Source organism: Berghia stephanieae, chromosome 1 (genome assembly GCF_034508935.2).
Source record: "Berghia stephanieae isolate SIO BIC M18660-M18661 chromosome 1, UCSD_Bste_1.3, whole genome shotgun sequence".
NCBI lineage: Eukaryota > Metazoa > Mollusca > Gastropoda > Nudibranchia > Aeolidiidae > Berghia > Berghia stephanieae.
The window spans coordinates 126,939,823-126,964,822 of NC_088360.1; the positions used below are offsets into that span (position 1 = coordinate 126,939,823).

The following is a 25,000-nucleotide window of genomic DNA, read 5'->3' on the forward strand; positions in this document are numbered from 1 at the left end:
GATAAATTTAGCTGGCTGTTTAAAAACAAGAGAAAAATGGAAGTTGACATCACACTGCTCTTTGTTTTTATTAATTTTTCATGCGATTAGTTTTCACTATATTCGCTAATCGGATTATAGGCGTTTAAGATTACACCGTTTTCTGGGATGGCACGATTGATCAGGAATGAAGAAATAGAGTGATTATTTTACTTAAACACAAATCACCAATGGTAATAACGCCTAGTTTGCCTAGTTTGGTACTCATAGCCTTCAACAGTCATGACGTCACTTCCCCCGTATTGACGCATGGTAACTTAGTAACTGGCTCTAAACTATCGGAACAATGGCGGACGCCCTTATGAACTATTTCTCCGACGAGCATAAAAGGGTATCCAGAGGAGAAAAACATTATAAATATGATCATGTTTTGACTTTTATACATTCTGATCACATGACATATATGAAGCCAGCATTAAGAATAAAAAGTACCAATTTTCTTTGTTTAGAACCAAGCTGCTAGCCGTTGCTGGGCGACGTGACATCAGACTAGTGAATCCAATTGCGATTGTTTACAATCGGACGACTGTCGGAGGGGCGTGGTTTTATTCCCTTCTCACTCGGTGTCTATCAGACTCGAGGTGAGCAAAACAATTCTTTTATTTTGAAGAACATACTATTAATATATTTTCCATTTGGCAAACAATCAAAAGTATCTGCCATGTAAACAAACGGATGTTTTTGATTTCGGTGTGGTTACTCAAAAGATTATATCATGAGATAAAACTAAAACTAAAAAGGTCTTTACGATGCATTTATCTGCAAGAATAATACAAAACTATTTGAGAAAAACAAGCCATCTGTAATTTCCAATTTGATTAATCTATGTTTCTGTAACCATCCATTATTCCCATGGAGGTCTCTTACTGTGTCTTCTCTCCAACTTTATATGTTTTCTGAGTTCCTGATTTGTCTCGGAATGGGATTACTTAGTTTTGCCCTGACCGTTGCTGGAGTCCTTGGTTGAGAGGGAAGCAGTCGAATATATAGTGTTAGTTTTGGTAGGTGATATTTCTTCCCTTGTAAATCATCTCTCTAATGTTATGTACAGATCGTTATGTTTTGTTTTGAACATATCTTGTAAACATTTGAGTGTGTTCATCTACTTACTAGGATCATATGCTGGTGTCTGGTTGAGACTGTTTATTTAATCTCAAAATAAATTACATTGATGATATGCTCTTGGAATTCTCATCTATTCCTTATTTGAATCATTCCCCTTTGTCTTACTTTTTCTCGGGTGCTTTAATTGTATATCCAGTCTAGACTTTTTGACTATCTTATTTTCTTCCTTTATACTGGCGCTGATCGAAATGTGTTTCAAGCGCCGTAAAATCCTAAAAAACAAACAGCAACTAGCACTGTTGAGAGAACCCCTCCCCGCCGATCAGATTGCCCTTAGTTTGTGAGCACTAATCACATTATTTTGACTTATTGGTGTGTGGATTGCTCTGCGGCACTGTGCAACGCCAGCATTCTAATCCTGCTTATTATATCCTAAAAGACCGCATGTTCTGGAAAGCTCATTAATTGATGGTTCCCCTGTGACCTCTTGTTGCTGTGCATGTCAAGCTATTGAAATGGATGCCTTTTTAAATATCATCTTATAGTAAGAGCCTTCAGTTCTTCAATCAACATACAATGCATACACTTTTGAAAACTACGCCTGTTATCTTATATTTTATTAAAACTAGTCGAATAAACATTTAAGTTATTTTATTTTTGACTCGAACATTTAAAATAAAGTATATTTTGGCCCTGCAATCAACAGCTGACCGTGAACCGAAGACCCAAAGCCAACTTAAGTGCTTGCCTATCACCCGGAGTAAACAGTCACATATCCTCAGCAACACACAATTTGATTGAAAAAATGCATCGTGCCGTCAGGTTTTGCGACGCAATTCTTTTATCAGGGTGTCAAAATATTGTGAGAAATACTCACTAACTGGGCCTGACCTATTTGTGTGTTTAACATGTACTAAGGGTATCTCGGGGCTTTTCATACAGGAAATGAATTAAATAGTCGAGGGGACGAAACAGGATAAATGGCAGGAACTATTCTGATTATTATTCTAGTTAATGTTTAGTAACGGGCGGGCGAACCATCAATAGCGATTGGTGGGTATGAATTCAAGAAGGCTGTGTACGTGACCAGAGTCATCCTCAGTGCTTACCTGTCACCCAAAGCAATCCGCCCTTCAGATACTGAAATCACTCACAATTTTAACACAGGCGATTGAAAAAATGTACGGTGTCGTCATTTCCCCATCGATGTGTCAAAATATTGTGATAAATACTCACAGACCGTGGGGCCGATCCCATTCGGCTGCTTGGCATGTACAATAGGTAGCTATGGATGTGACTAATTATACACTTTATGTTGACATACCTCAACTCAGACAAGACTCTTCAAGAGCATTCTTCAATTATTCTTCTTCCACGTGCCACCCACATTATACAATTACAATGCCTAATTAATTAATCAATCTTCCCGGTGTTTATGGATTTATGGATATAGAAATCTACAAATTATATTGAGGCTGAGCAACCACTTGTAAAATACTATTTGTACATGTAACTGTTAGTGTGAAGCTCGAACTGCTCATGTACAAAATACAGACTTCATCAAGAATCAAGGGACCAGGCACAGCACCGCCATATTCCAACAAAAACGTTTAAAAAAACATTTTGACGTCATTGAAGTCGTGGGTTTAAGAGTTTTTGGACATGTTGTGGGCATAGCTTCCTTTAATACATGCCAAGCAATCAAATCGATCAGCCCCACAGTTTGTGACTATTTATTACACTATTTTGACACACTGCTGAGGGAATTGCATATTGAGAATCTAGGACACCATTCCTTTTTTATTTTCTTCTATTGTCTGTGTTATAATAGACACCTCGTGGAAAGGAATAAAACCAGGCCTCTCGGAGAGTCCTCATAATGTAAACAATGACAGTGATTGGAAAACAAGCGAACTTCACTGGTTTTACAATCGATGGTATGCGTCTAAGTACAATACCCACTTTTCTACCGCTTGGTCAATAGAACCAACACAGCAAGTAACTATGTGTAAACTTAGACGTTTATAGTAATATGATCGCGATTTAGCGGTATAAAACAATAGAGAGAGGCCGATTTCATTCACGTTATTGAATATAAACAACCACCGATGTGTCACAAATTCCATGGTTTGATTGGTCAAGAACCTACTGGTTAATTGTGTGCGATGCTTTGGATCTATGGGACTGTTTGGGACTGTTTGTGTCGGGTAAAAAAGGCAAGTGCTTAAGGTGACTATGGCTGTGGGTCATCTAAACCGATTGATCATGGGGTAATGTTTTATGTCCAAAATGATTTTGAAAATGGCGTTGTGTGAAAATGTGTGTATGATTTTAGCATTCGTTATCTTATGGATGCTTTGCGTCTAGGTAAAATACGTACATCATCTGCCTGCCGTATATTACGTCATAACACACAAAACTATAGATAGTATGCGCTTGGCTAAGAAGCTCATAACATTGCCATCCGGAAGTGTAACGGACCAACACACAAAACTATGTGTAACCATGAACTTTTATAGTCTGGTTAATACAGTTTAGTGAGAATCACTCACAAACGCGGATGGCAAAATACAATAACAAAGGCTTGAGTGACGTCATCTTCATTCTATCTATATTCGGTAACTTTAAAATTTTATAGTCGAATTGATAAAATTTAGTCTGAACTAATCACCAAAATAGCTGTCTAAAAACAATAACAAAGAGCTGAGTGAGTTACGAGTTTCTGTATTCAATGAATCATTACAATCTTCGCAACACGCACAAGCAAAAACATCTAGATATAGATATGTAGCAAGTTTTTATTTGTGAGATTCCTATGTTATGTAAACAAAAGGTTTTGTCGACTAGGGCTGCGTTTTTAATTCAATATAATAGTATAAAAGTTGAACCGCTGGCGCATTGGGTTTATGATTCTTTAATTAATTACTTCATTGTCTTAAGTAAATGATAAGTTCATTGAGTTCACGTGTCTTATATCTGGTTTACATTTACTATTCAAAATCTGGGCCGAGAACTCTGAATTTAGATTTGCTGCACTTTCCGTTGAGGTAAGTGAGAGATATCTTACTCATAGTCAATTTTTTTCTCACGGTCTCACGTGTAGCTCAAATTATTATTATTGTCTTTTTTGTAAATATCTTTATCGCGATGTGATATTGAGTCAGTAGGTTACTCACCGAAGGCCATAGAAATCTATTTATAGCAACAAAGGCGGCATAGGGGCTTATTCACCGGAAGTTTTAACATCTGGCCTCTTTTGATAGACACTTTCCATTTACTATCTAATTTATTGTTGCTATAATATTTTCAGCATGTGTTCTATTTCAGGAAAAGAGCTTTTAGTGTTTCTTGATAGTTTATAAGTGATCTTTGGATCCTTGTATTTATGACTCCCGGTGTGACTTTTATGTGTTTCGAGTTATGTAAAACTCGTGGGACCAATAAATTTATTTTTTTAAAACTAATATCATTTGCTTTCTTTTTCCGCCTGTGATTTCCTGTTAAGAATATTAAATGTAACATTTTGCCTTGTTTTAAGGAAATGAATCGTGGTAAGAAAAAAAAATAAAGGATATAAAAGTAGATACAAGCAGCATCATTTACATGCATAAAAATCTGTACGAATCGAAATTCCCAAATTCCGATGGATTAGGTCACATTAAGCCACAACTTAACTGGGGGGACAGCGTGGCTCAGCGGTACGGTCTTCGCTTCGTACCCGAAAGGTACCGAGTTCGATCACCCGCCACCGCGCTGTGTGGCCTTGAGCAAGTCACCTCGCCCTAGCTCTTGTCCACGCTGTGGACAAGAACCCGAAACGGCAGAGCATCTAGTCGAAAGGTGTGTTGTGACGATGCTACCAGGCGGGTTCGCGACGGTGCACGAATGCGGACCGGACTTTGCTGATTGGGTCGATCGTCATAACATAATAGTGTGAACCATAAGAAGCTGCTGCCCTAGCTCAAACACGGCGCGGCACTGCGGCTGACGCCTGGGTCTATTCCAGTCTTACTTTGGAATAGACCCGAGAGACAAATTTCCCCTATTGGATGAATAAAGGGAATTAAACTGGAGACTTCTGAAAAGGGGTTTAAAAAATTAGACTTGAAGGGGAGATGTCACCTCTTAACCAGATTACGGCCTACTATGAAAAGACACGTATTTAAAAATATGGCCAAAAAACTCGTTCCTCAAATCTCGAATAATCCGATATTTGAAGGACGAGTTTTTTTTTGCTATATATTTTATTTCGTGTCTTTTCAGAGTACGGCAGTTAACTCGTTAAATAGCCAAGCTAATTTTTCATAGGATGTGTAAATACTTAGAATCTTGAACCTTTCTACAGGTGCACCTTCGTTGTACTCTAACGTTGAGGTTTAAAAATTCAATTAAAAAAAAAAGTTTAAGAATTGAGAGGAAGATTCAGAACCCCCATGCTGCAGCACTCTAAAAACACATTTAAAACAATTTTGGCCATAAAACTGGTCCATCAAAAATTGGTCGATTAAAATAACTCATTCTGTCAACAAAGAAGTCCTAGGGTTGAGCGTTTTTGACAAGATGAGGGTATTGTTAATAGATCGATATTTGAAGGACGAGTTTTCTGGACAAAATGTTTTCAAACGTATTTTTCAGAGCAGACACAGTATGCTTCACCCCCCCCCCCCCTTTCAGCAGACCAAATTTAATATCAATCGTCCGTTTCAACTTGTCCATCTCGCGCGTTTCTATGATTAATCCCGACAAGCATTTACGATCGATAGCTATTCAACACTGACTTAACTGGGGTGCACAAATCAAAAATTAACCCCGTTTAGAGATGTTGGCCAGAATAGTTTAACTTCAAATCTTATTCGATTTATATAGTCCTGTACTTGTCAAAAATTCTCAAACCTGAGACGTGTGTGGCTTTGAGGTCTTGTGATATAACACTCTTCTTTGAATCAATAATTACCTGTTTTGAGTCCCGCTTTGGCGAAGCAAAGTTGAATCCTTGGAAAAGGCATTTTACTCGAATGCCCTTACCTCACTGATGTTTAAAATGAGTACCCGAACAGTAACAGCGTCGAAAACATTGGAATAGCGCCTTACGGTGGTATATCTTGTCCTTTAGATTTTAGAATTGTTGTTGGCTTAGGACACTTTGTATAGCACGCTGAGCACATTAAGTGCTCTGTATGTACCAGTTTAAATTTGGAAAGGGGTCGTTCTGTTAACTCGATTTTGAAAAAGAACTCTGTACAAAATGAAAAAATTGATAGGTCTATGTCAAGAGCGTCGGTGTTTTCATAGCGTGAATTGCAGTTAGCAATTTTGCATTCCAATCAATGGGGATGATCTAAATTACCTTTCCATGTGCTCGAGGTCATTGGTCACATTGCATAATGTGCTCAAAATGACCCACATAGTGAAAAGTGTTCACAGTTTGAGAAATATCCAACTTCACAATTGGTCATTTTGCTCAGCATCATGGTAATCATGGGTTGACAAGTTGCATAAGCACAAAAGCGTGTTTAACTTTACTGAGAAATGTCCAATCGTTGTACAGCAACAAATCATGTGAATGAAGACGAGGTTGGACGAATACATGAATATAGATCGCTCCCATTTTATCGTAAATGAGCACCCGGCTTAAGTAACATGTATTGTAAAAATGCTAGTTCAAAACATATTTTCTAGTGTAGCTCGAAGTACATGAAATAAAAGGATATAATTTGCTATTACTTTATAGGAAAGAAGAAAGATAAAAGTGTCTGTTCCAAATAGCAGGTGTAAAAATACTTTACGCGATTCGGATACGTGCTTGGATGAAGTACATAATGAGAACGCGACTAGGACTAAGGGGGAGAAAATTTGATTGTATAGGAAAATAAAACTAAAACGAATCAGTATGGTTAAGTACAAGGACAAATCTATTTGACAGAACTGCTCTAACATTCCTAAGTCACTATTGTTGCTTTTGGAAGTACATGCGTACTTTTCAATTACTGTTTGTTTCCATTATAAACATTTACATGGTGCTAGGTCGCGGTTCATACAAACCGGAAAGGCCCTTTAAGCATAGTCACCTTTAAAACATGCCTAGCAGCCAGATCAGTCAGCCCCAATATTTTGACACAATAATGAGATGGATCATTACTTTGTCGACACTTTATGACACTATGTAGCCAATATATTTTGACAGTCTGTGTTAAAATTGTGAGTAATATTCAGGATTTGTGGGTCTGATAACTCTTGGTGCCTTAGGAATTCACAGTATCCTAATTAACTCCTGTAAAGAAATATAATATGGATTTTGGCATTTCAATTGTTGGAGCCTCTTAAATTCCTTTGGGAAGAAAATTGAAATTGTTTTTCCATCGTCAATTTTTCTTGTAAAATGCTATTGTTTATCAGACGAGTATTTGATATATTCCAAAAGGCTATTCTTTTCTCCAGTATGACGACATTGGTTATGTTAGGACATATCCACTTGTACATTACCACTTTTTTTATCGAGCAAGAAATTGATAGACGACTGCCGAATCTTTGGCGCTGCGCTTGTGGCAGATGGCCGGTGTATTTTAACGTCTTTCTTGTTTAAATGACCCTAAAGATGGCCGGTGTATTTTAACGTCTTTCTTGTTTAAATGACCCTAAAGACAAATTTGCCAAGGGGGCGAATGATTGTTATTGTATTTCCGATTTCCGTATTTAGCAATCACTCATATTTTGTATATCGATTTATCGTTCTAACGATTTTTAAATTATTTTTTTTTACAAAGTATTTTATTTCGATATTCAAATCGTTGTATTATGTTATTTGAGATTTCTTTACGTCACCTTCACTCTCCATGAATTACATTCAACTTTTTCAAAAAATATCCGTTTTCCATCAGTTAAAATCAAACGAGTGAAATGGGGGAGGGGGGGGGGGGTGCCCATTGCCTTTTTTTCCAAATAGCCGAAAGTAGCTTTCATTTCCTTTGGCGGGAAAATGACTTTTTGTAAACTTGACCATAAATGACATAAGGCCATGAGAACCGGGGTTCAATGAGTTTGCACTAGAGGTTATCGGAAACAAGTTTAGCTTTATATTTCTAAAAATACATTTTATATGGCCTCACGAACTATTGTTGATATTACCATTTTGTATTGTTGATACCATTTACCATTTTTCCCTTTCTTTTTGTCTTTCATGTAAGCAGCAATTTTTTAGTAAATTATTGGAGAATGCCTAAAAGTTAAAAAAAATAAATCTTGAAAACTAATTTTAAAGTAAAACACCATTTTCAAGGCGATAACATCTTCCGCTTTCGGATTGGAAGGTCCTAGGTTCGAACCTCGCATAGTTGATTCCTTGGAGAAGGCTCTTTACTCAGATTTTCTCATCTTACTCAGGTGTAAAATGAATTCCTGGCAGCGTTGTCTCTGTCCGAAAAAAAATGGTAATATCGCCTAACACGCGTGATGTCCCGTCCTGCGTGTTAAATGTTGCTGTTGGCCAGGGACCTATTGTAAAGCGCTTTGAGCACATTTAGTGGATATTGCGCTATATAAAAACTCAATTTTGAATTTTTGAAATAAATCTGTTGATGATCGAGGAACGCACGTTTAACACAGAGGACGGGAAATCCAACCTGTTGGAACAATATAATAATTTTCGGACAAATACTAAATACTAGTTTTACATTGAATGGTGTGGAGTGGGGGGGGGGGGGGGGGGGGGGGGGGGGGGGGGGCGGAATTCAACACACGTCTCCGATAGGCAAGAAAATGCCTGCAAGGTACTCACTCATCTTAACTCACTCAACACTAACACCGACTATATCCGTCGAATACCCGGGGTTACTTTCACCCCATGCCTATTAATTACATTTTTCTGAGACAAATTATAAGCGTAGTATCAACGCTAATGTTTTTAGATTTTACATGTTCATGGTAGTTGAATAAATCTTTTTATGCACATGCTCATTTTTAATATTTTTTTCTCCAATTTTGAAAAGTAGCAAAAATCTCTAGGATTGAGTGAGTTAAGTCCATGCTGTCGAGGTTCCTAATCCCTGGCTCCAACCCTTGGACTTAATTTAAGCCGTGATGGAAGTCTCTACACCACATCAATGACAGGTCTTGTAGTCGATTTCAACTTGTATCACACACACACATACACACACAGACACACACACACACACACATACACACACAGACACATATCCATATATGGTATGTATTGTATAAATGTTCCAAACGCCTCAAAGCGGTATTATGATCTAGACGATAAAAAGTGAATTTCTACTTCTTAAAATGCGATATTTTGTTAAGTTTATATTATATTTATTGAGCAGAATTCATAATGCTTTACTTTCAAGTAATACAAATAAACATGTTTTATTTCGTCTCATTTTAACTTTAAAATCCTTTTCGTTGTCTGACTCACCCTGTCAAAACACAATATTTACATATAGACCATACTCAGATGGGAAACAATTTTAAGGTTGGTTATTAAACTTTTAAGAAAACGACGAGGGATAATTAATTTATATAGAAATGACGGAAATAAATCATTTAACTTTTTATTTACCATATTTTTTTCATCGCCAAAGAGATTAAACGCAATAATTGCCTTGAAGCAGGTGTTTAATGGACCACATTTCGTTATGAAATTCTTGACTACATTCAATTTTGCCATGTTTGAAGGATTATGGGACATCGTTAGTGTCAAGTCTTTACATGGAAACCATTACTCCTATGCAACAGCTTAATCCTGCATAGAAGCGCCTCGATTCTACTCCAATCTGACATTACATTTTCCTATTGCTGCTATGGTTTTAGATAAAATATTCACAGCATCCGCACGTCGGATATGACGTATCAACACACAAAATTCGTTGTAACTTGAACGTTTATTGATTGATATAATTTTGTTTTAACTAATCACCAAAATAGCCGTCTAATAACAATATCAAAGAGCTGAGTGTCGTCAATTTCGTTCCTTCTATTTTCGCGAAGATAGCAGTGGTGACCTCTTGTGAGTAGATTTAGTCAGGCTTTTAAAAGACCAACAATTCACACTGGAAAGAAAAGTGTTAAATATTTGACCAGAAAACTCGTCCTTCAAAGATCGATCGATGACGAAGTCCCAGGTTTGAAAGTATTTGCTAAGATTAGGGTAATTTAGTATTGCTGTTGGCTAGGAACCCTTTGTAAAGCGGTTGATCATGTTTTGTGGATATTGCATGATATTAAAGCTCATTTTTTATCGATGAGAATGAAAATATATGGGTTCGAGCCTCGCTCGGCGCATAGCTTAGTCCTTGGAAAAGGCTCTTTACTCACATTCTCCCACCGTACTCAGGTCTAAAATGACTACCTGGTCGTTAACAGCGGTGTCTCTGTCGAAACAGGCGACATGTCTCTTTCTATATGGTACGTGTTGCTGTTGGTCAGGGACCTCTGTAAAGCGCTTTGAGCACGTGAGTGGATATCGCGCTATATAAAAGCTCAAGATTTTTGGGTTTTTGTTTTTTTTAAATTATCAATAAAGTGCGCTAAATCAAAATTTCAAATTTCTGATCATTTTAACATATAAATTTTCTTTTTTAAAGTCGTGCTTTTCTTTTTCTCCTTTTCCCTCATTCTCCCCGTCAATGCCGCCTTGTCCCCTTACAATCCTCCAGTTTCTCCACTTTCTCCGCTCCGTCCCTCTCCTCCTTTCTTCCAGCCCTAATTAATATCCTCCTGTTTAAGCACTTCTCCTAAACTCTCATCCCACTCACAGCCGAGCCTCTTCTTCGTCTCCCTCTTTCTCCTGCTCCTCTTTAGTGTTTTCATCTCTTTTCTTGACCTTTCTGCATCTCCTCATGTCTATCTCCCCCGCCACCTACACCACTCACATGTCAAGCAGTTCTTACCGATTCTTACCGCATGTTCCTGGCCCTTGTTTACCTATCAACTGCCAGCTTAAAGGAGTCAACATTATAACGGTCTGTATCTCAACCTAGGAGTGTGAGGGCATCTTAACTCGAGAGAGGAGTGTCTCCTTGTACATTTCTTATGCACCAGAATAATCTTCACCACAACTGGCAACAACAGCCACCCACAACCACCCCGATCACCACCACGGTCATCATCATTCCCATCGTCATCATCATCATTATCATCATCCTTGACATTTTCATTTTCCTAATAGTAAATATAGTTTGAAAAGTTTTTTTAATACCTTTATGATTTTTGAAAATTTCTACATGTTTTCTTTTCCATCTGTATTATATTTAACCAGTGAAATGTTGCTCTCAGGAAAGACGTGTATTATTAAATTAGGCCAGAAAACTTGATCCTCAAAAATATTGATCGATTTAAATGACTCTCGTCTCAGCAAAAACTCTCAAACCTGGGACCCCGCGAACCGGGAATCAGGGTATTGTAAGATGCGATAATGTTACGATTTTACTTAATTAAAAAGAAAGGAATGCCAAAGACAAGCGAAAGATAAGATGAGAAGTTTAATCTAAGACAAAATGACTGTTACTCCAACCGGAAGTAGGAAACTGGAAAAGTAAACACTATAAGATGTGGCCAGATAATCTAGGGAGAAATAACTATACACTATTGGACGTCACAGTCTATATTTTTTGTGCTGTACTCGGATAAAACACATTTTGGCTAGTAAACATTGAAGTCCCAGGTTTGAGACGTTTTAACAAGACGAAGATCCTTAAAATCGATCGAGATTTGAATGAAGAGTTTTCTGGTGAACTTTTTAAAAACCAAAATCTAAAGGTGCCTAAATGAGCCAAAAAGATGGAGAGAAAGATAAAGTGAGTAAATGTGACTCATATATCAGGGAACAAAACAAAACACACTACGTTTCGGCATTTGGCCTTCTTCGTGTAAACACGTCGTTTGTTTTGTGTTGTTCCCTTATATTATTTGAGTCACATATACTCACTTTTTCTTTCTCTCCATGAATATTTGAATGTGTTTTTATTATTATTCAGAGTACAAAAGTATTGGCTCAGTTGGTTGTGCCTCTAATTGACTAAAGACTGAAATAAATAAATAAATACTAGGTCAACTCAGTTTTTTGGGGGTTTTTTTGTGCGGCTATGTGGCCTAATGGTAGGAGTCTCGCCTTCGGATCGGAAAGGCAGGGTTCGACACCTTCTCTGAGTGGCGTATGGTTGAGTCCTAAGAAAAGGCTCTAATCACATTCTCTCACTGTTCACATGTGTAAATTAAGTACCTGGTGGTTAACAGCGTTGTCTCTATCGGGAACAAAAAATGTAATGTCGCTTAACAGGCATCATGTCTTGTACTACATGTTAAGTGTTCCTGTTGGTTAGGGGGGCCATTGTAAGCGCTTGGAGCATGTTTACTTGATATTGCACTATATAAATTGTTAGGTTTTTTTGTTTGTTTCAGATACCCGAATATATTATTTAGTAGGAAAAGCTATATTCTTCTAATGATATCCGATAGAAATTATTTTAAGCCAGACCCCTTTCCAATCAAATGAGTAATTCAGTGGATTTTGTTTCATTTTGTCGGCATTTTGCATCTTATCCATTTAGATTCAGATATTGTCCGTTTTTAAGATGCAGAAATCAGTATAGAATCGTTTTAGTAATGAAAAAAAAAATAATTGAGATTTTATAAAGCGTAATATCCACTAAACGTGCTCAAAGCGTTTAACAAAGGGTTCCTGACCAATAGCAACACGGAACATATAGAACGAGATATGGCACCTATTAGGCGATATTACATTGTTTCCCCGACAAAGACAACGCTGTTAATGGCCAGGTACTCATTTTACACATGAATACGGTGAGAGAATGTGAGTAAAGAGCCTTTTCCAAGGACAAAAACTATGCGCCGAGGAGCGAGGCTCGAACCCTGGACCTTCCGATCCGAGAGCGAGGGTCATACCACAAGACCTCATAGCCGCATGGCTAATTATTTTGCCAAGAGAACGTTTTCGTCAAATATAAATCAATCGATTAAGACGGCCCCTTACTTGAGACTTCATGGAATTTCTGATCAACATTTTAAAGATTGTGTTTTAACTCACTCAACCCTAACACCGACTATATTCGCAGTCTACCCAGTTTACTTTTACCCCATGCCTATTTATTACATTTTCTGAGACAAATTATAGGCGTAGTAACAAAGCCAATGTTTTTAGTTTTTACACGTTAATTGTAGTTAAATAATACAATATATGCACATGCTCATTTTTAATTAAAAAAAACAAAAAACTTTTTTTTTTTTTACCAATCGTTAAAAGTAGCAAACGTCTCTAGGATTGAGTGAGTTTTAATAAGTACAATTTCAAATTTGTAAGGCAAATAGATCTATTATTTCTTAGGTCACGTGAATTAAAATCCCAATTTCAATGCTGGGATTCTAATCTGCAATATGATATAAATCACAAGTTTTGTCTCGCCCAATTATAATAATTTATTAGTTATGACACGGAGAACGAGCCCATTCTTATTCATGTCAGTTCGTGACGGGGTATCGTAGAGATCCTATTTCTTGTAACTTCAAACTTAATACAAAGCTTTACATGCTGTATATTGTCAGAAGAGGATAGATTTATGTGATATCATTTGAGTAGGCGACGAATGTGATGTTGAGACAGATGTAATTATTAGTCTCACTCGGACGTAAAACCTGTTTTCTCACGCCACTATGAATGATTCAAGATGTTACCGGCTAGGTACATACCTTTCTTAGAAAAATATTAGCAATGTTTTCTTTCCTTTGGAGTGGACATCGGCGGTTGTGTGCTTAGCTGAAACGTTCTCATGTAACTAATTCATGTCTAGCTATATAAAAAAAAATACTGGGTAGGATAAGCTTTTTTATTATTCACGTAATCGTAATGTTAAATGCATGCGCATCGAATTCCGAACTATATCAAAAATGTCTAGATAGAAGATAAAACAGAAAAGATATTTTGGTACAGGATTCAAACAAGGTGAGCATGGTTCAACATGCCCACATTTGCAGGTCTGATAACCGGAGGTAATTTTGGACCTGTTTTAACATTGCTGTACTGTACTGGCCAGTATATTGCGTTGGTTTGAGAGTTTTTCCATGAAAACAATGAGACCATAACAAATTGGGTTATCAGACCTTACAAATAAGTACACGTCAACATGGATCGTTATTTTATGGGTTTTTTTTTCACGATATGGGGAGATAATAAGAACGAGTTCAAAATTCTCAATAAAGTGATAAATAACGCGATTGCACACTTCAATTTTACCGATGAATCACAAACTTTTGTTGTTAACATAAGATATAATGCATAGTTACTAAATAATTTACCACAATTAGCATTTGGAATCGTATTAAAATCTGAGACAAAATGATCGACAACGAATTGAATTCATTAAGATACGAATATGATTAATGTATGTCATAATCAAAAGCAAATATGATTTATTAAGTCTGTTTCAATACTATGTCATGTATAAGGTATTGAAATGATTTATTATCCTTGTTAGCGTTTTAGAAGATAAGATATGATAGGATAAGATAAGAAATCTATTTTTAAATGAAGCAAATCTTGACATTATCCGAGATCGATCTCGGTCCCTTTGCGCGTGAAGTGAGTCATCTACTAACTGAGCTATCCGGACCTATTGATTATCTTTAGAGTTGATATTTGTGATGACAGTAATAATATTCTCTTTACAATGTTCTCGACTATCTATATATACAAACGGCGTGTGGCTGTAAGTGTAAATGTGTGCCCGGCCGTGAATTCAATTTGACGTGTACTTCTTGTTTGCAGGTCTGGAAATACTCTCAAACCAACGTAAAACATTGTCCATTACTAACAATATTAATTCAAATCCATAATTGCGTCCGGAATTAAGACCTGTAAATTATTCTTTCAATAAAATGTTCAATCTAACTTGTTTGAACACTAATAGTAAAAAATGATCTCATTGTTGTAATGGAAATAAGCTTAAACAAATGCGAAAAATTGTCAATTTCAACAATGTAATATCAAGTTCGGTGACGTTGGTTTACATGAAAATATCTGAACAGGTTTATGTTTCCTGGCACTGTTTCATACACATTTGTCCCGATCTTAATCTAACACCGGTGCCTGCTCGATAATTTTTTAATTACATGAAAATATGTGCATATCAAGACGAATTCTTCTGTTTGAAAAAAAAATAATTTAGATACGTGAATTTTTGTAAACGAAATATCTTCAATTCATGAGAATGTTTTTTCTAACAAGTTTGAACACAAGATAATGATAATCTCATTGTTGCGGTGGAAATAACCTCAAACAATTGCGAAATATTGTCAACTTCAGAAATGTAATATCAAGTTTGGTTATATTGGTTTACATGAACATATGTGCACGTTGCTCGATTCATATGAATTCTTCCCGATGAAAAGAAAATGTGTGTAATTTAGACACTTGAACTATAGACGTCTATAAGCGAAATGTCTTTATTACGATCGTATAGCTTTGTAGTGTCATGTTTGGAAAAAAATGCTTCATATTTACACAATTTTCAAAACTCAATAGTAAGTGTAAAGTCTTGACCTAATCAAAGATTTGAAAGGAATTTGATCACATACGTAAATCATATTTTTGTTCTTTTCATTCAGACGAAGTTTTTTTTTTACATTTTTATTCTCTCCTTTTTAATCATTATGTTGACACAGAGGTGAATGGACTTTGCGTATGTCTAGAACTTCAACGTAACTACTTTAATCTTTTTTTTAAAATGTTATTAATGTGCACCCATGCATCACATAGAAATGGTTATTTATAGCTGCATTATGATAATATTTGGCAAGTTTATATAAAAGTACATTTCTAGAAATTAAAAGAATTGGCATGATCTAAATCTATATTAACTTTCCATGTGCTCGAGGTCATCGGTCACATTTTAGAATGTGCTCAAAATGACCCACTTAGTGTAAAGTGTTCACAGCTTTTTTAAATATCTAAGATCATGATTGGCCATTTTACGCAGCTTGATACATGGGTATGTTTATACATTTTTGTAAACAAAGCAGCGTGTTTACATTTGTTAAGAAATGTCAAATCGTTTGACAGCAACAAATCACGTGATTGACGAAAACATGAATAAAGATCGCTCGCATTATTACGTAGTCTGGGCGGCCAGCGGGGTGCGGGGAGGGAGGGGGGGGGGGGGTTATAATCTGGGGCAAAAATGACAAAGAAAAAAGCCTAACGAACCACAACAAACCAAAACAGAATATGCACTTTTAAAACGTTCTGCTACATTTCAAAACGTGTTTCGGGACAAATAAAAAAATAAATAGATTGTCTAACTTCATCGGCTTATTTCCATTTAGAACCAAATCTCATTGCTCCAAGGACACCCTCATTTTTCTCAGTTATATCAATTTACCGCTTAAATAATTAAACATCAGGGGGAAGCGTGGCTCAGCGGTACGTTCTTTTCTTCGTATCCGAAATGTACTGAGTTAGATCACCCAACGCTGCGCTGTGCGGCCTTGAGCAAGTCACTTCGCCCAAGCTCAATTTGCGGCGCTGCTCTGGGGCTGACGCCTGGGTTATTCCAGTTTTCCCTTGGAATAGACCGTAGAGAAAAATTTACCCTATGGGATGAATAAAGGGAATTTTATCTTATTGCTATTTTTTATTTTTATTTATTATTTTATTAATTATGATGATCATAATTATGATTATATCTGGAAATGTTTGACCTTATTTTTTTTTCCGTGGTAGTTAAAGGCTTTTGATCTAAGTAATCCTTACTATGATATGTTTTGTTATGTTTTATCATCAGAGAAAGAACCAAGAATTGAATACCAAGGCGAATGACGATGTTTTGCATGGTATCCATGTGAGCAAATAGGTGGTTAAAATTCTTGACCAGGAGAAAAAACGAAAGTGCATGAAGAAAGAGAGTTAAAAAAAAAAAAAACCTAAATCTTTCAGACCTTAACCACTGCCCCCCCCCCCCCCCCCCCCCCCCGTTCTGTATTTATAGCTATAGATTTTTAAAAAATGAGATATACTATGATTAAAAGACATTTAGACTCAGCGGTCAGTTATAAATTTGGAAAATTGTGCCTCAATATCATAATACGATTGGCTAAACGTAGGCTTTTAAAGTAAACGATGAATGATTTAAACCCCCTGGTAATTAGAATCAGCGCAATGTTAAGATTCGGCTATGTGGTCTTGTGGTATAACACTCGCTTTCGGATCGGAAGGTCCTGGGTTCGAGCCTCGCGCTCGGCGCATAGTTGAGTCCTTGGATAAGGCTCTTTACTCACTTTCTCTCACCGTACTCAGGTGTAAAATGCGTACCTGGCCGTTAACAGTGTTGTCTTTGTCCGAAAAATTGTAATATCGCCTAACAGGCGGCATGTCCCGTCCTACATGTTAAATGTTGCTGTTGACCAGGGACCCCTTGTAAAGTGCTTTGAGCACATTTAGTGGATATTGCGCCACATAAAGCTCAATTTTATTTTATTTATTATTTATAAGATAAATCCAAACATTTTGAATGATTATCTTTCCTAAACTCTATCTCTTTGTAAAAGTTGTGTTATTCAAAAAAATCAAACCGTTATTATGACATAAATCGTATGCCCTTGTCTTTTATGACACGACACATAGGTGCACATATTAGCAGGTCTGATAACCGAACGCAATAATGGGCTTGATTTAACATTGGTGTAATGGACAATATTTTACGTCGGTTTGAGAATATTTCCATTACAATATGAGACGATAACAATTTTGGTTATTAAACCTGCAAACGAGTACACGTTGCACGACACCGACTTGTACTTGTTTGCAGGTCTGATAACCCAATTGCTTATGGGCTCATTGTTGTAATGGAAATCTCAAAAAATGACGCAAAGTATTGTCCAGTACAACAATGTTAAATTAGGCCCATAAGTAGATTCGGATGTCAGACCTGCATATTATGTACACGTCGCGCGACGCCCATTGCAATATTGCAAAATGCAAAGTTTTCAAATTGGAACAAGAAAAATGAGAAGCAAACTATCTATCTAATACAGCATATTTTTGTGATTGTTACGTTTGATGTATATTTCTACTTTTGTAGGTGAAGACGAATAAAAGTCATTTCATCCGGAAGTACGAAAAAAAAAACCAAGTGCATTGTTTCGGAAGTGGACAATAAGTAGTATAACCGGAATAAAATCATTACCAATTCTATAACTATACATTTCGGGACAATGATTACACACTGCACTCTGATAAGTCACCGATTTAATGCAACATGTTGAAAGCTCTCCGCGTCATCGTTAAAGTTAGGCGTAAATCAGTGACGCCTTGTTTGACAGCCAACTTTGCCCTGCACTACTTGATGATTTCCTTGTCTCCAAAAGCAAGGATAATGACTTTCGCTTTGCTATTATTACCTCAATTATAATTAAATTCAAGAAGGTACTAGAGTAACATCTGTCTGCAAACCCGTTTGCTGTATTTATGCTATGCGTTTAGGTAAAATACTTACAACATCCGCCAGCCTGATATAACGTTCAACCCACAAGACTATTTATAACCTGGAACGCTTATAGTCTGATTAATATAATTTAGTGAGAACTAATCACCAAAATGGCTATCTAAATACAATAACAAAGAACTGAGTGACGTCAATTTCTTCCCATCTATATTGAGGTTTTCATAGTCGAAAATAGAAAAGATCTGAAAATGCAGCGGTGATCGTATTCAGAAAAGCTTTAGACAGGATAATAGATTTTAAAACAAGAGAATGTCCAACCAGCGTCTTTTGGCGGGCAAAACCACGATCATAAATTCCTCTTTAAGTTAAGATAGTTGGAGCGATAAAGTTGTGTCAGTGCGACTCACATTCTCTCACCGTACTCATGTGTAAAATGAGTACCTGGCCATTAACAGCGTTGTCTTTGTCGGAAAAAAATGTGATATCGCCTAACAGGCGTCATGTCTCGTTCTATATGTTACCTGTTCCTGTTGGTCAGGAACCCTTTGTAAAGCGCTTTGAGCACGTTTAGTGGATATTGCGCTATATAAAAGCTCAAAGTTTTGTGAGTTGGTGACTCATTAACGAACCGGTTAAGTGCTGTACTGTGGAAAAACACGTATTTAAAAATTTGTCCAGAAAACTCATCCTTCATCAATACCGATCGATTTAAATGATCCACATCTTGAACAAAAACTCCAGAAAAAAAAAACAACAAAAAAATAACAAAACTCTCAAACCAGGGACTTTGCGAAAACCCAAGTTTGAGAATTTTTGACAAGATGGGGATCATTTAAATCAATCGATATTTGAAGGAAGGGTTTCCTAGCCAACGTTTTAAAAAATACCTATGTGTAGGGCAATTAATTTGTTAAATGGTTAAGATAACATGAATTGAGTTGTATTAATTCAACTAGGGAAAATATGCTATGATGCACGTTATGAAATGTAAAATGTATGATCTTTCTGATAATACGAACAATAATAGATGATTTGTAAAAATAGTTATTCCTAACTGGTCTTGTGATTTGACACTCGCCTTCGTAACAGTCCGTCCCTGGTTCGGATTGAGTTCTTATAAAGTCTTTTACTCACATTCTCTCACCGTACTCGGGGTATTAGATGAGTACCTGACCAGAGAAAGCTCCCCAACGTACTCGCGTATAAAAATGACTACCTGGCCGTTAATAGCGTTGTCTCTGTCCTAAAAATGTCGATTAGCAAATTCATGTTTCGTCCTACATGTTAAATGTTGTTGTTGGCTAGGAACCCCTTGTATAGAGGATAATGTTCTTTTTTTTTCGACAGAGACAATGCTTTTGCTGGTCAAGTTAAATTATATTTATTTAGTCAAAAATATGATATGTGGTGAGAATGATTGTAATTTCTCAAACTGACCAAAGAAATTTTTTTTTTCAACTTCAAAAATCTCTGACTATTTTGATTTATTCTCAATTTTCTCCATTCAGATCATTCATATTACCATTTTGACACGGTTCATATTTCTGGCCAATTTAATTTTAGCATTCGTTTTAGCACCCATTTCATCCCAACGAAAAACTGTTTAGAGGATCTATGATCTGCAGTGTTGGTGGCTCAGTGATATGATTCCTCGTCTTAGAATTACGACTAACAAGCTATTAAGTCAAGCAATGTTGAGTGGATTAGTGGCAATAAACTCTAGCCGCATTTGTTTTTTCCTTCACACTTCACTCAAACTACCCCCCCCCCCCCCCCAGCCCGTCCTTCGATTCAGGTGTGAATGAATACCTTCTTATAGGCAGAGAGGGACACTGTTTAGTCCTAGTGGATGCCTAAAAGAGGAATTGTATTTTATGTCAGAAATATCGTTCCACTTGTCTTACTTACAGAATAGATGAAAGATATTAAATTGCACTGAGAGCACCGCGTATCAATGAAAATGCACTCAATCTTCACAACAAGATGTTGATATTATTGATTGTTTCTTCTTCTTCTTCTTCTTCTTCTTCTTCTTCTTCTTCTTCTTCTTCTTCTTCTTCGTCTTCTTCTTCTTCTTCTTCTTCTTCTTCGTCTTCTTCTTCTTCTTCTTCTTCTTCTTCTTCTTCTTCTTCTTCTTCTTCTTCTTCTTCTTCTTCTTCTTCTTCTTTCCGTTTAAGTCGGTAACTTCAAATTTTGAAGATTCCACAGACCACAGTATTTTTCTTTTATTGGAGATGTGAGACTATTCCACTGTCTTAATGTCGATGGTATGAAAAAAATGGCATCCACTCTTGAATGAGGAACCATAAACTTTGATGGCTTCCTCTGATTTTGTGGAATATCACCGTGGGGTAAATTAACCAGAGCGTTTAGGCCGTTTCATAATAATATACTCGTAGTATTACTTTGTCACTCTTTTTTCTCTGTTGTAGTGGTTCGAGCTTAATATCAGTTTCATGTTTGTTTATCTTTGTTGTTTTGATTTATAAATTTCACTGCTCTGTTTTGTATTATTTGATCGATTTCTTGGATTTCTGATTTGTGGTGAGGGTCCCAGACAGAGCTACTAGCCCTCTATATTCTAGTGTAGGTCAAACAAAAGATTTTTGTAGCGCGTTAACTTCACTTCCCTCCTGCTGTTGTATAATTTTTTTTCTAAGGAAGCCTAAGGGAGAGTTTGCTTTTTTGCATAAGTTTGTAACATGATCTTTCCAATTTAGTTTGATAGTTATTGTTACTCCTAGATATTTCACCTTGCTCACTTCTTGTAGTGCAAAAGTATGTATTGTGTGTGTTGACTGTATGATTTTTCTGTTGTTTATGAATTTTAGAACCTGGCACTTCTGTGGATGGAGTTCCAAGCTAATTTCTATTTCCCAGCATTGTAAGCTATCTAGATCGGCTTGAAGAATTTCTGTGTCTCGTTTAGTTTATAGTGACCAATATAGTTTGGTTATACATTACTTGCACACTTTGTATTTAAAACAATAAAGTTTAATAGCCTATATTATACGAACGCACAGCATGGACAAATGTCCAACATTTGATTAAGGCAAATCAAATATTGATCTGATTCAACAAAATGACAAAACAATTAAGAACAAAACATTCCTTATTGTATTACGTTTGTTTGTGTTCGTGAATTTGAATAAGTGAGTGTGTGTTGTTAAGCACAGAATATGTGTTAGTGTGTGTCATGCTCTCTTCAACTACACAGTTTACAAACTATCATTTGCCCCCACTTCCAACTCTACGAAAGCAAATAATTACATTGTTTACCCATCTCTTTATCCCCATATAATCTGTCATTCGCCATAATTTATTTACTTAATTATGATCAAACCTTTAACAGCTAGGTTCGATGATACTCTAAAGTAACGACTTTAGAAATAGTGAAACCTCACATCATATCGGGGTCACCTAGAATTTGGTTATCGAAAGTACATGCAAAATAAGAAACTTGAATATATTAACCTGTTCATTACGATTTCTTATATCGACGAACAATTAAAATTTAGTACTTTTGTACATTTACTCTTTGAATCCACTTTTTTATGCATAAGGGTAGCCGTCCCACCGAGATTTGTGTGGTGGTACATAAATGTTAGTTGTACTCCAAGCGGACTTTTCCAGAAGTTGTACTTTTTTTTCTCTTTGAATACCGCAGAGGCGCACTGATAATATTTACAGATAAATTATTCCGTGCACAAGAGGGGAATAAAAGGCAACCTCTTCAAACAATAAATCAATGTCAAAAACAAAACGAAACAAAACGAATTTTTAAAGAAAAACCGCAATCGCACAATTTAAATGACTTGACAAAAACTAATGCTATCTATTCTTGGCAGTTTACGTCTGTAGCATCTTCACTTAACCCTACGACGCTGTGGGGGAAAATACTGTCGTGTATTTTAAAAGAAATAAAATAAAATAAACGAAGGCCCGTGTACAATTTGGCCAGAAAATGTTTACTTTGTTTTTATCGATCAATTAAACGGACACCTTTACTTACTTAATCCTCTCTACGAGTGCACGCTTCTGTCCTTGGCCTGCTAGGGATTTGTGGGGCCGGGAAAGTAGTAATGTTGGGTATAGATCGTTCGTTAACAGTTATCAGTCGATGACAGGGCCAAAAATAAGAATTTTGGTTTTGTTTTTTTTTCTTTAGACTAAAATAAAACCATTGGAAGGTTTATTTGACTAGGTTTAAAAGAAAATTACGATTACTGACGATTACACGGGACAGTGTGGCTCAGCGGTACGGTCTTTGATTCGTACCCTAAAGGTACCGAGTTCGACTACCCTTCGCGCTGTGTGGCCTTGAGCAAGTTACCTTATATTAGCTCACGCTGCGGCGTTACACTGCGGCTGACGCATGGGTTATTCCAGTCTTCCCTTGGAATAGATCCTAAAGAAGAAAAAAATTCCCCTTAGGGATGAATAAAGGAAATTTTATTTATTTTTTTTATTTTTTATTTTCAAAGATGTAAGCAATGTATGTTGATTGAATAACCCCGGGACTCATACTAGCAGGTGACAATAGTAAAATGTTTCCATGCTAAGAGCTTGCCAGGCAAAATAACAAGGGTAACAGAGGAGCCATACATTGGTGGTTTGTTGGCTGCATCTTGTGGTTTCCCACCAAATCCAAGCATCAGTAACACACTGTCCAGTCACCTGGAACAACTTCAAAAGACTTCTACGTCATGGCACAAGTAAGACCGAAGGACTAGAGCTCAGGTGGTCGCTGGTTCGGATAAGTAAGTAAGTAAGATTGCATATGGTTCAGCAAAACGCTACCAGTTCTCACTTCCATATCAATCAATTAATATCTTAATTATAGATGGAACGAAATTGACGTCACCCAGCTTTTTGTTATTGTTTTTTTAGACAGCGATTTTAATGATTAGTTCTCTCTAAGCTCTATCAATCAGTCTATAAACGTTTAAGGTAACACATCGTTTTGTGTGTTGGTACGTTATATCCTGCTGGCGGAAGTTTTGAGTATTTTACCTAACCGCACAGTATAAACAGTCTGAAATGAACTAAGAATGCAAGGCAGATCAAAAGACCGGGTTATATGTGGTGGTGGTGGTGGTGGGGGGGGGGGGGGGAAGGCGGAGTACCCGAGTGATTTAGGCATTCCATCGTGACCCGGAAGGTCCTGTGTTCGAGCCCCGCTTCAGACACTTCCTTTTTTCCGTGGGCAAAATCATTAACACAGCAGAATTTGGTCATGTTGGACAACATGTGCGGCTATGTGGTCTCGTGGTATGACACTAGCTTTCGGATCGGAGGGTCCTGGGTTCGAGCCTCGCTCGAAGCATAGTTGAGTCCTTGGAGAAGGCTTTTTACTCACATTATCTCACCATACTCAGGTGTAAAATGAGTACCTGGCCGTTAACAGCGTTGTCTCTGTCCGAAAAAATTGTAATATCGCCTAACAGGCGTCATGTCCCGTCCTACATGTTAAATGTTGCTGTTGGCCAGGGACCCCTTGTAAAGCGCTTTGAGCAAGTTTAGAGGATATTGCGCTATATAAAAGCTCATTTTTTAAACATGGATGATACCACAGTAAAAAAATAGTATTGTTTAAAATCTGTCAGTTAAATGATCACCTAAATAAGATTGAAAAAAAAAAAACAAAAACAAAAAAAAAAAAACGATACAAAATACTTCTCGTTGTAAATAATGATCCGAAAAAGTGCACGGACAGTGTCAGTCAAAGCAAGAAAAAGAAAAAACCCCAAACAAACAAACAAACAAACAAAAAATATCTCCCCAAAAAATCAATATTCCTCGAATGTTGATCAGGACAAATTTTTTGGCCTGTTTGTTTTTTTTTTTTTTTTTTTTTTTTTTTTTTTTTTTTCTTTTTGTTGTTGTTGTTGTTGTTCTTTGTTTTGTTTTTTTAAATTATTTATCTGTCTTGCTTTGTATGGCACTGTTTCATATTCAATTTTTCTGATCTTGATCTTACACCAGTGCCTGCTCCTTAATCTCTCAATTTGATAGTTTGTAAATAAATAGTGTGAGTGAGTAAAGCTGACTGGCATAAACGATTGAAACAATGGAAAACCAATAAACAAATAACAAACAAATAACAACACTGACTGGACCGTATTCTCTTGACGGTGATCATCCAATGCTGTTTTTACTATCAATTTCAGTATCAAATGGATGGTCATTATCAAGATGTAAAGATAGGAATAGAACTCTTATCAAGAAATATTTTGTTATTTATGTTGTTGTTGTTGTTGTTGTTATTATTATTATATATTATTATTATTATTATTATTATTATTATTATTATTATTATTATTATTATTATTATTATTATTATTATTATTATTAGTTATTATTATTATTATTATTATTATTATTATTATTATTATTATTATTATTATTATTATTATTATATTTTTATTATTATTATTATTATT

At 36.3% G+C, this 25,000-nt stretch overlaps 1 long non-coding RNA gene across 1 annotated transcript in view; it reads left to right on the plus strand.

Moving 5' to 3' along the window:
• LOC144965435 (uncharacterized) overlaps nucleotides 1–25,000 on the plus strand; it is a 34,786-nt gene that overhangs the window by 4,168 nt on the left and 5,618 nt on the right. Inside the window, exons 2-3 of the long non-coding RNA XR_013644020.1 lie at nucleotides 489–620; nucleotides 9,093–9,210. This is a non-coding gene — a long non-coding RNA (uncharacterized LOC144965435). The remainder of the gene's footprint in view (nucleotides 1–488; nucleotides 621–9,092; nucleotides 9,211–25,000) is intronic.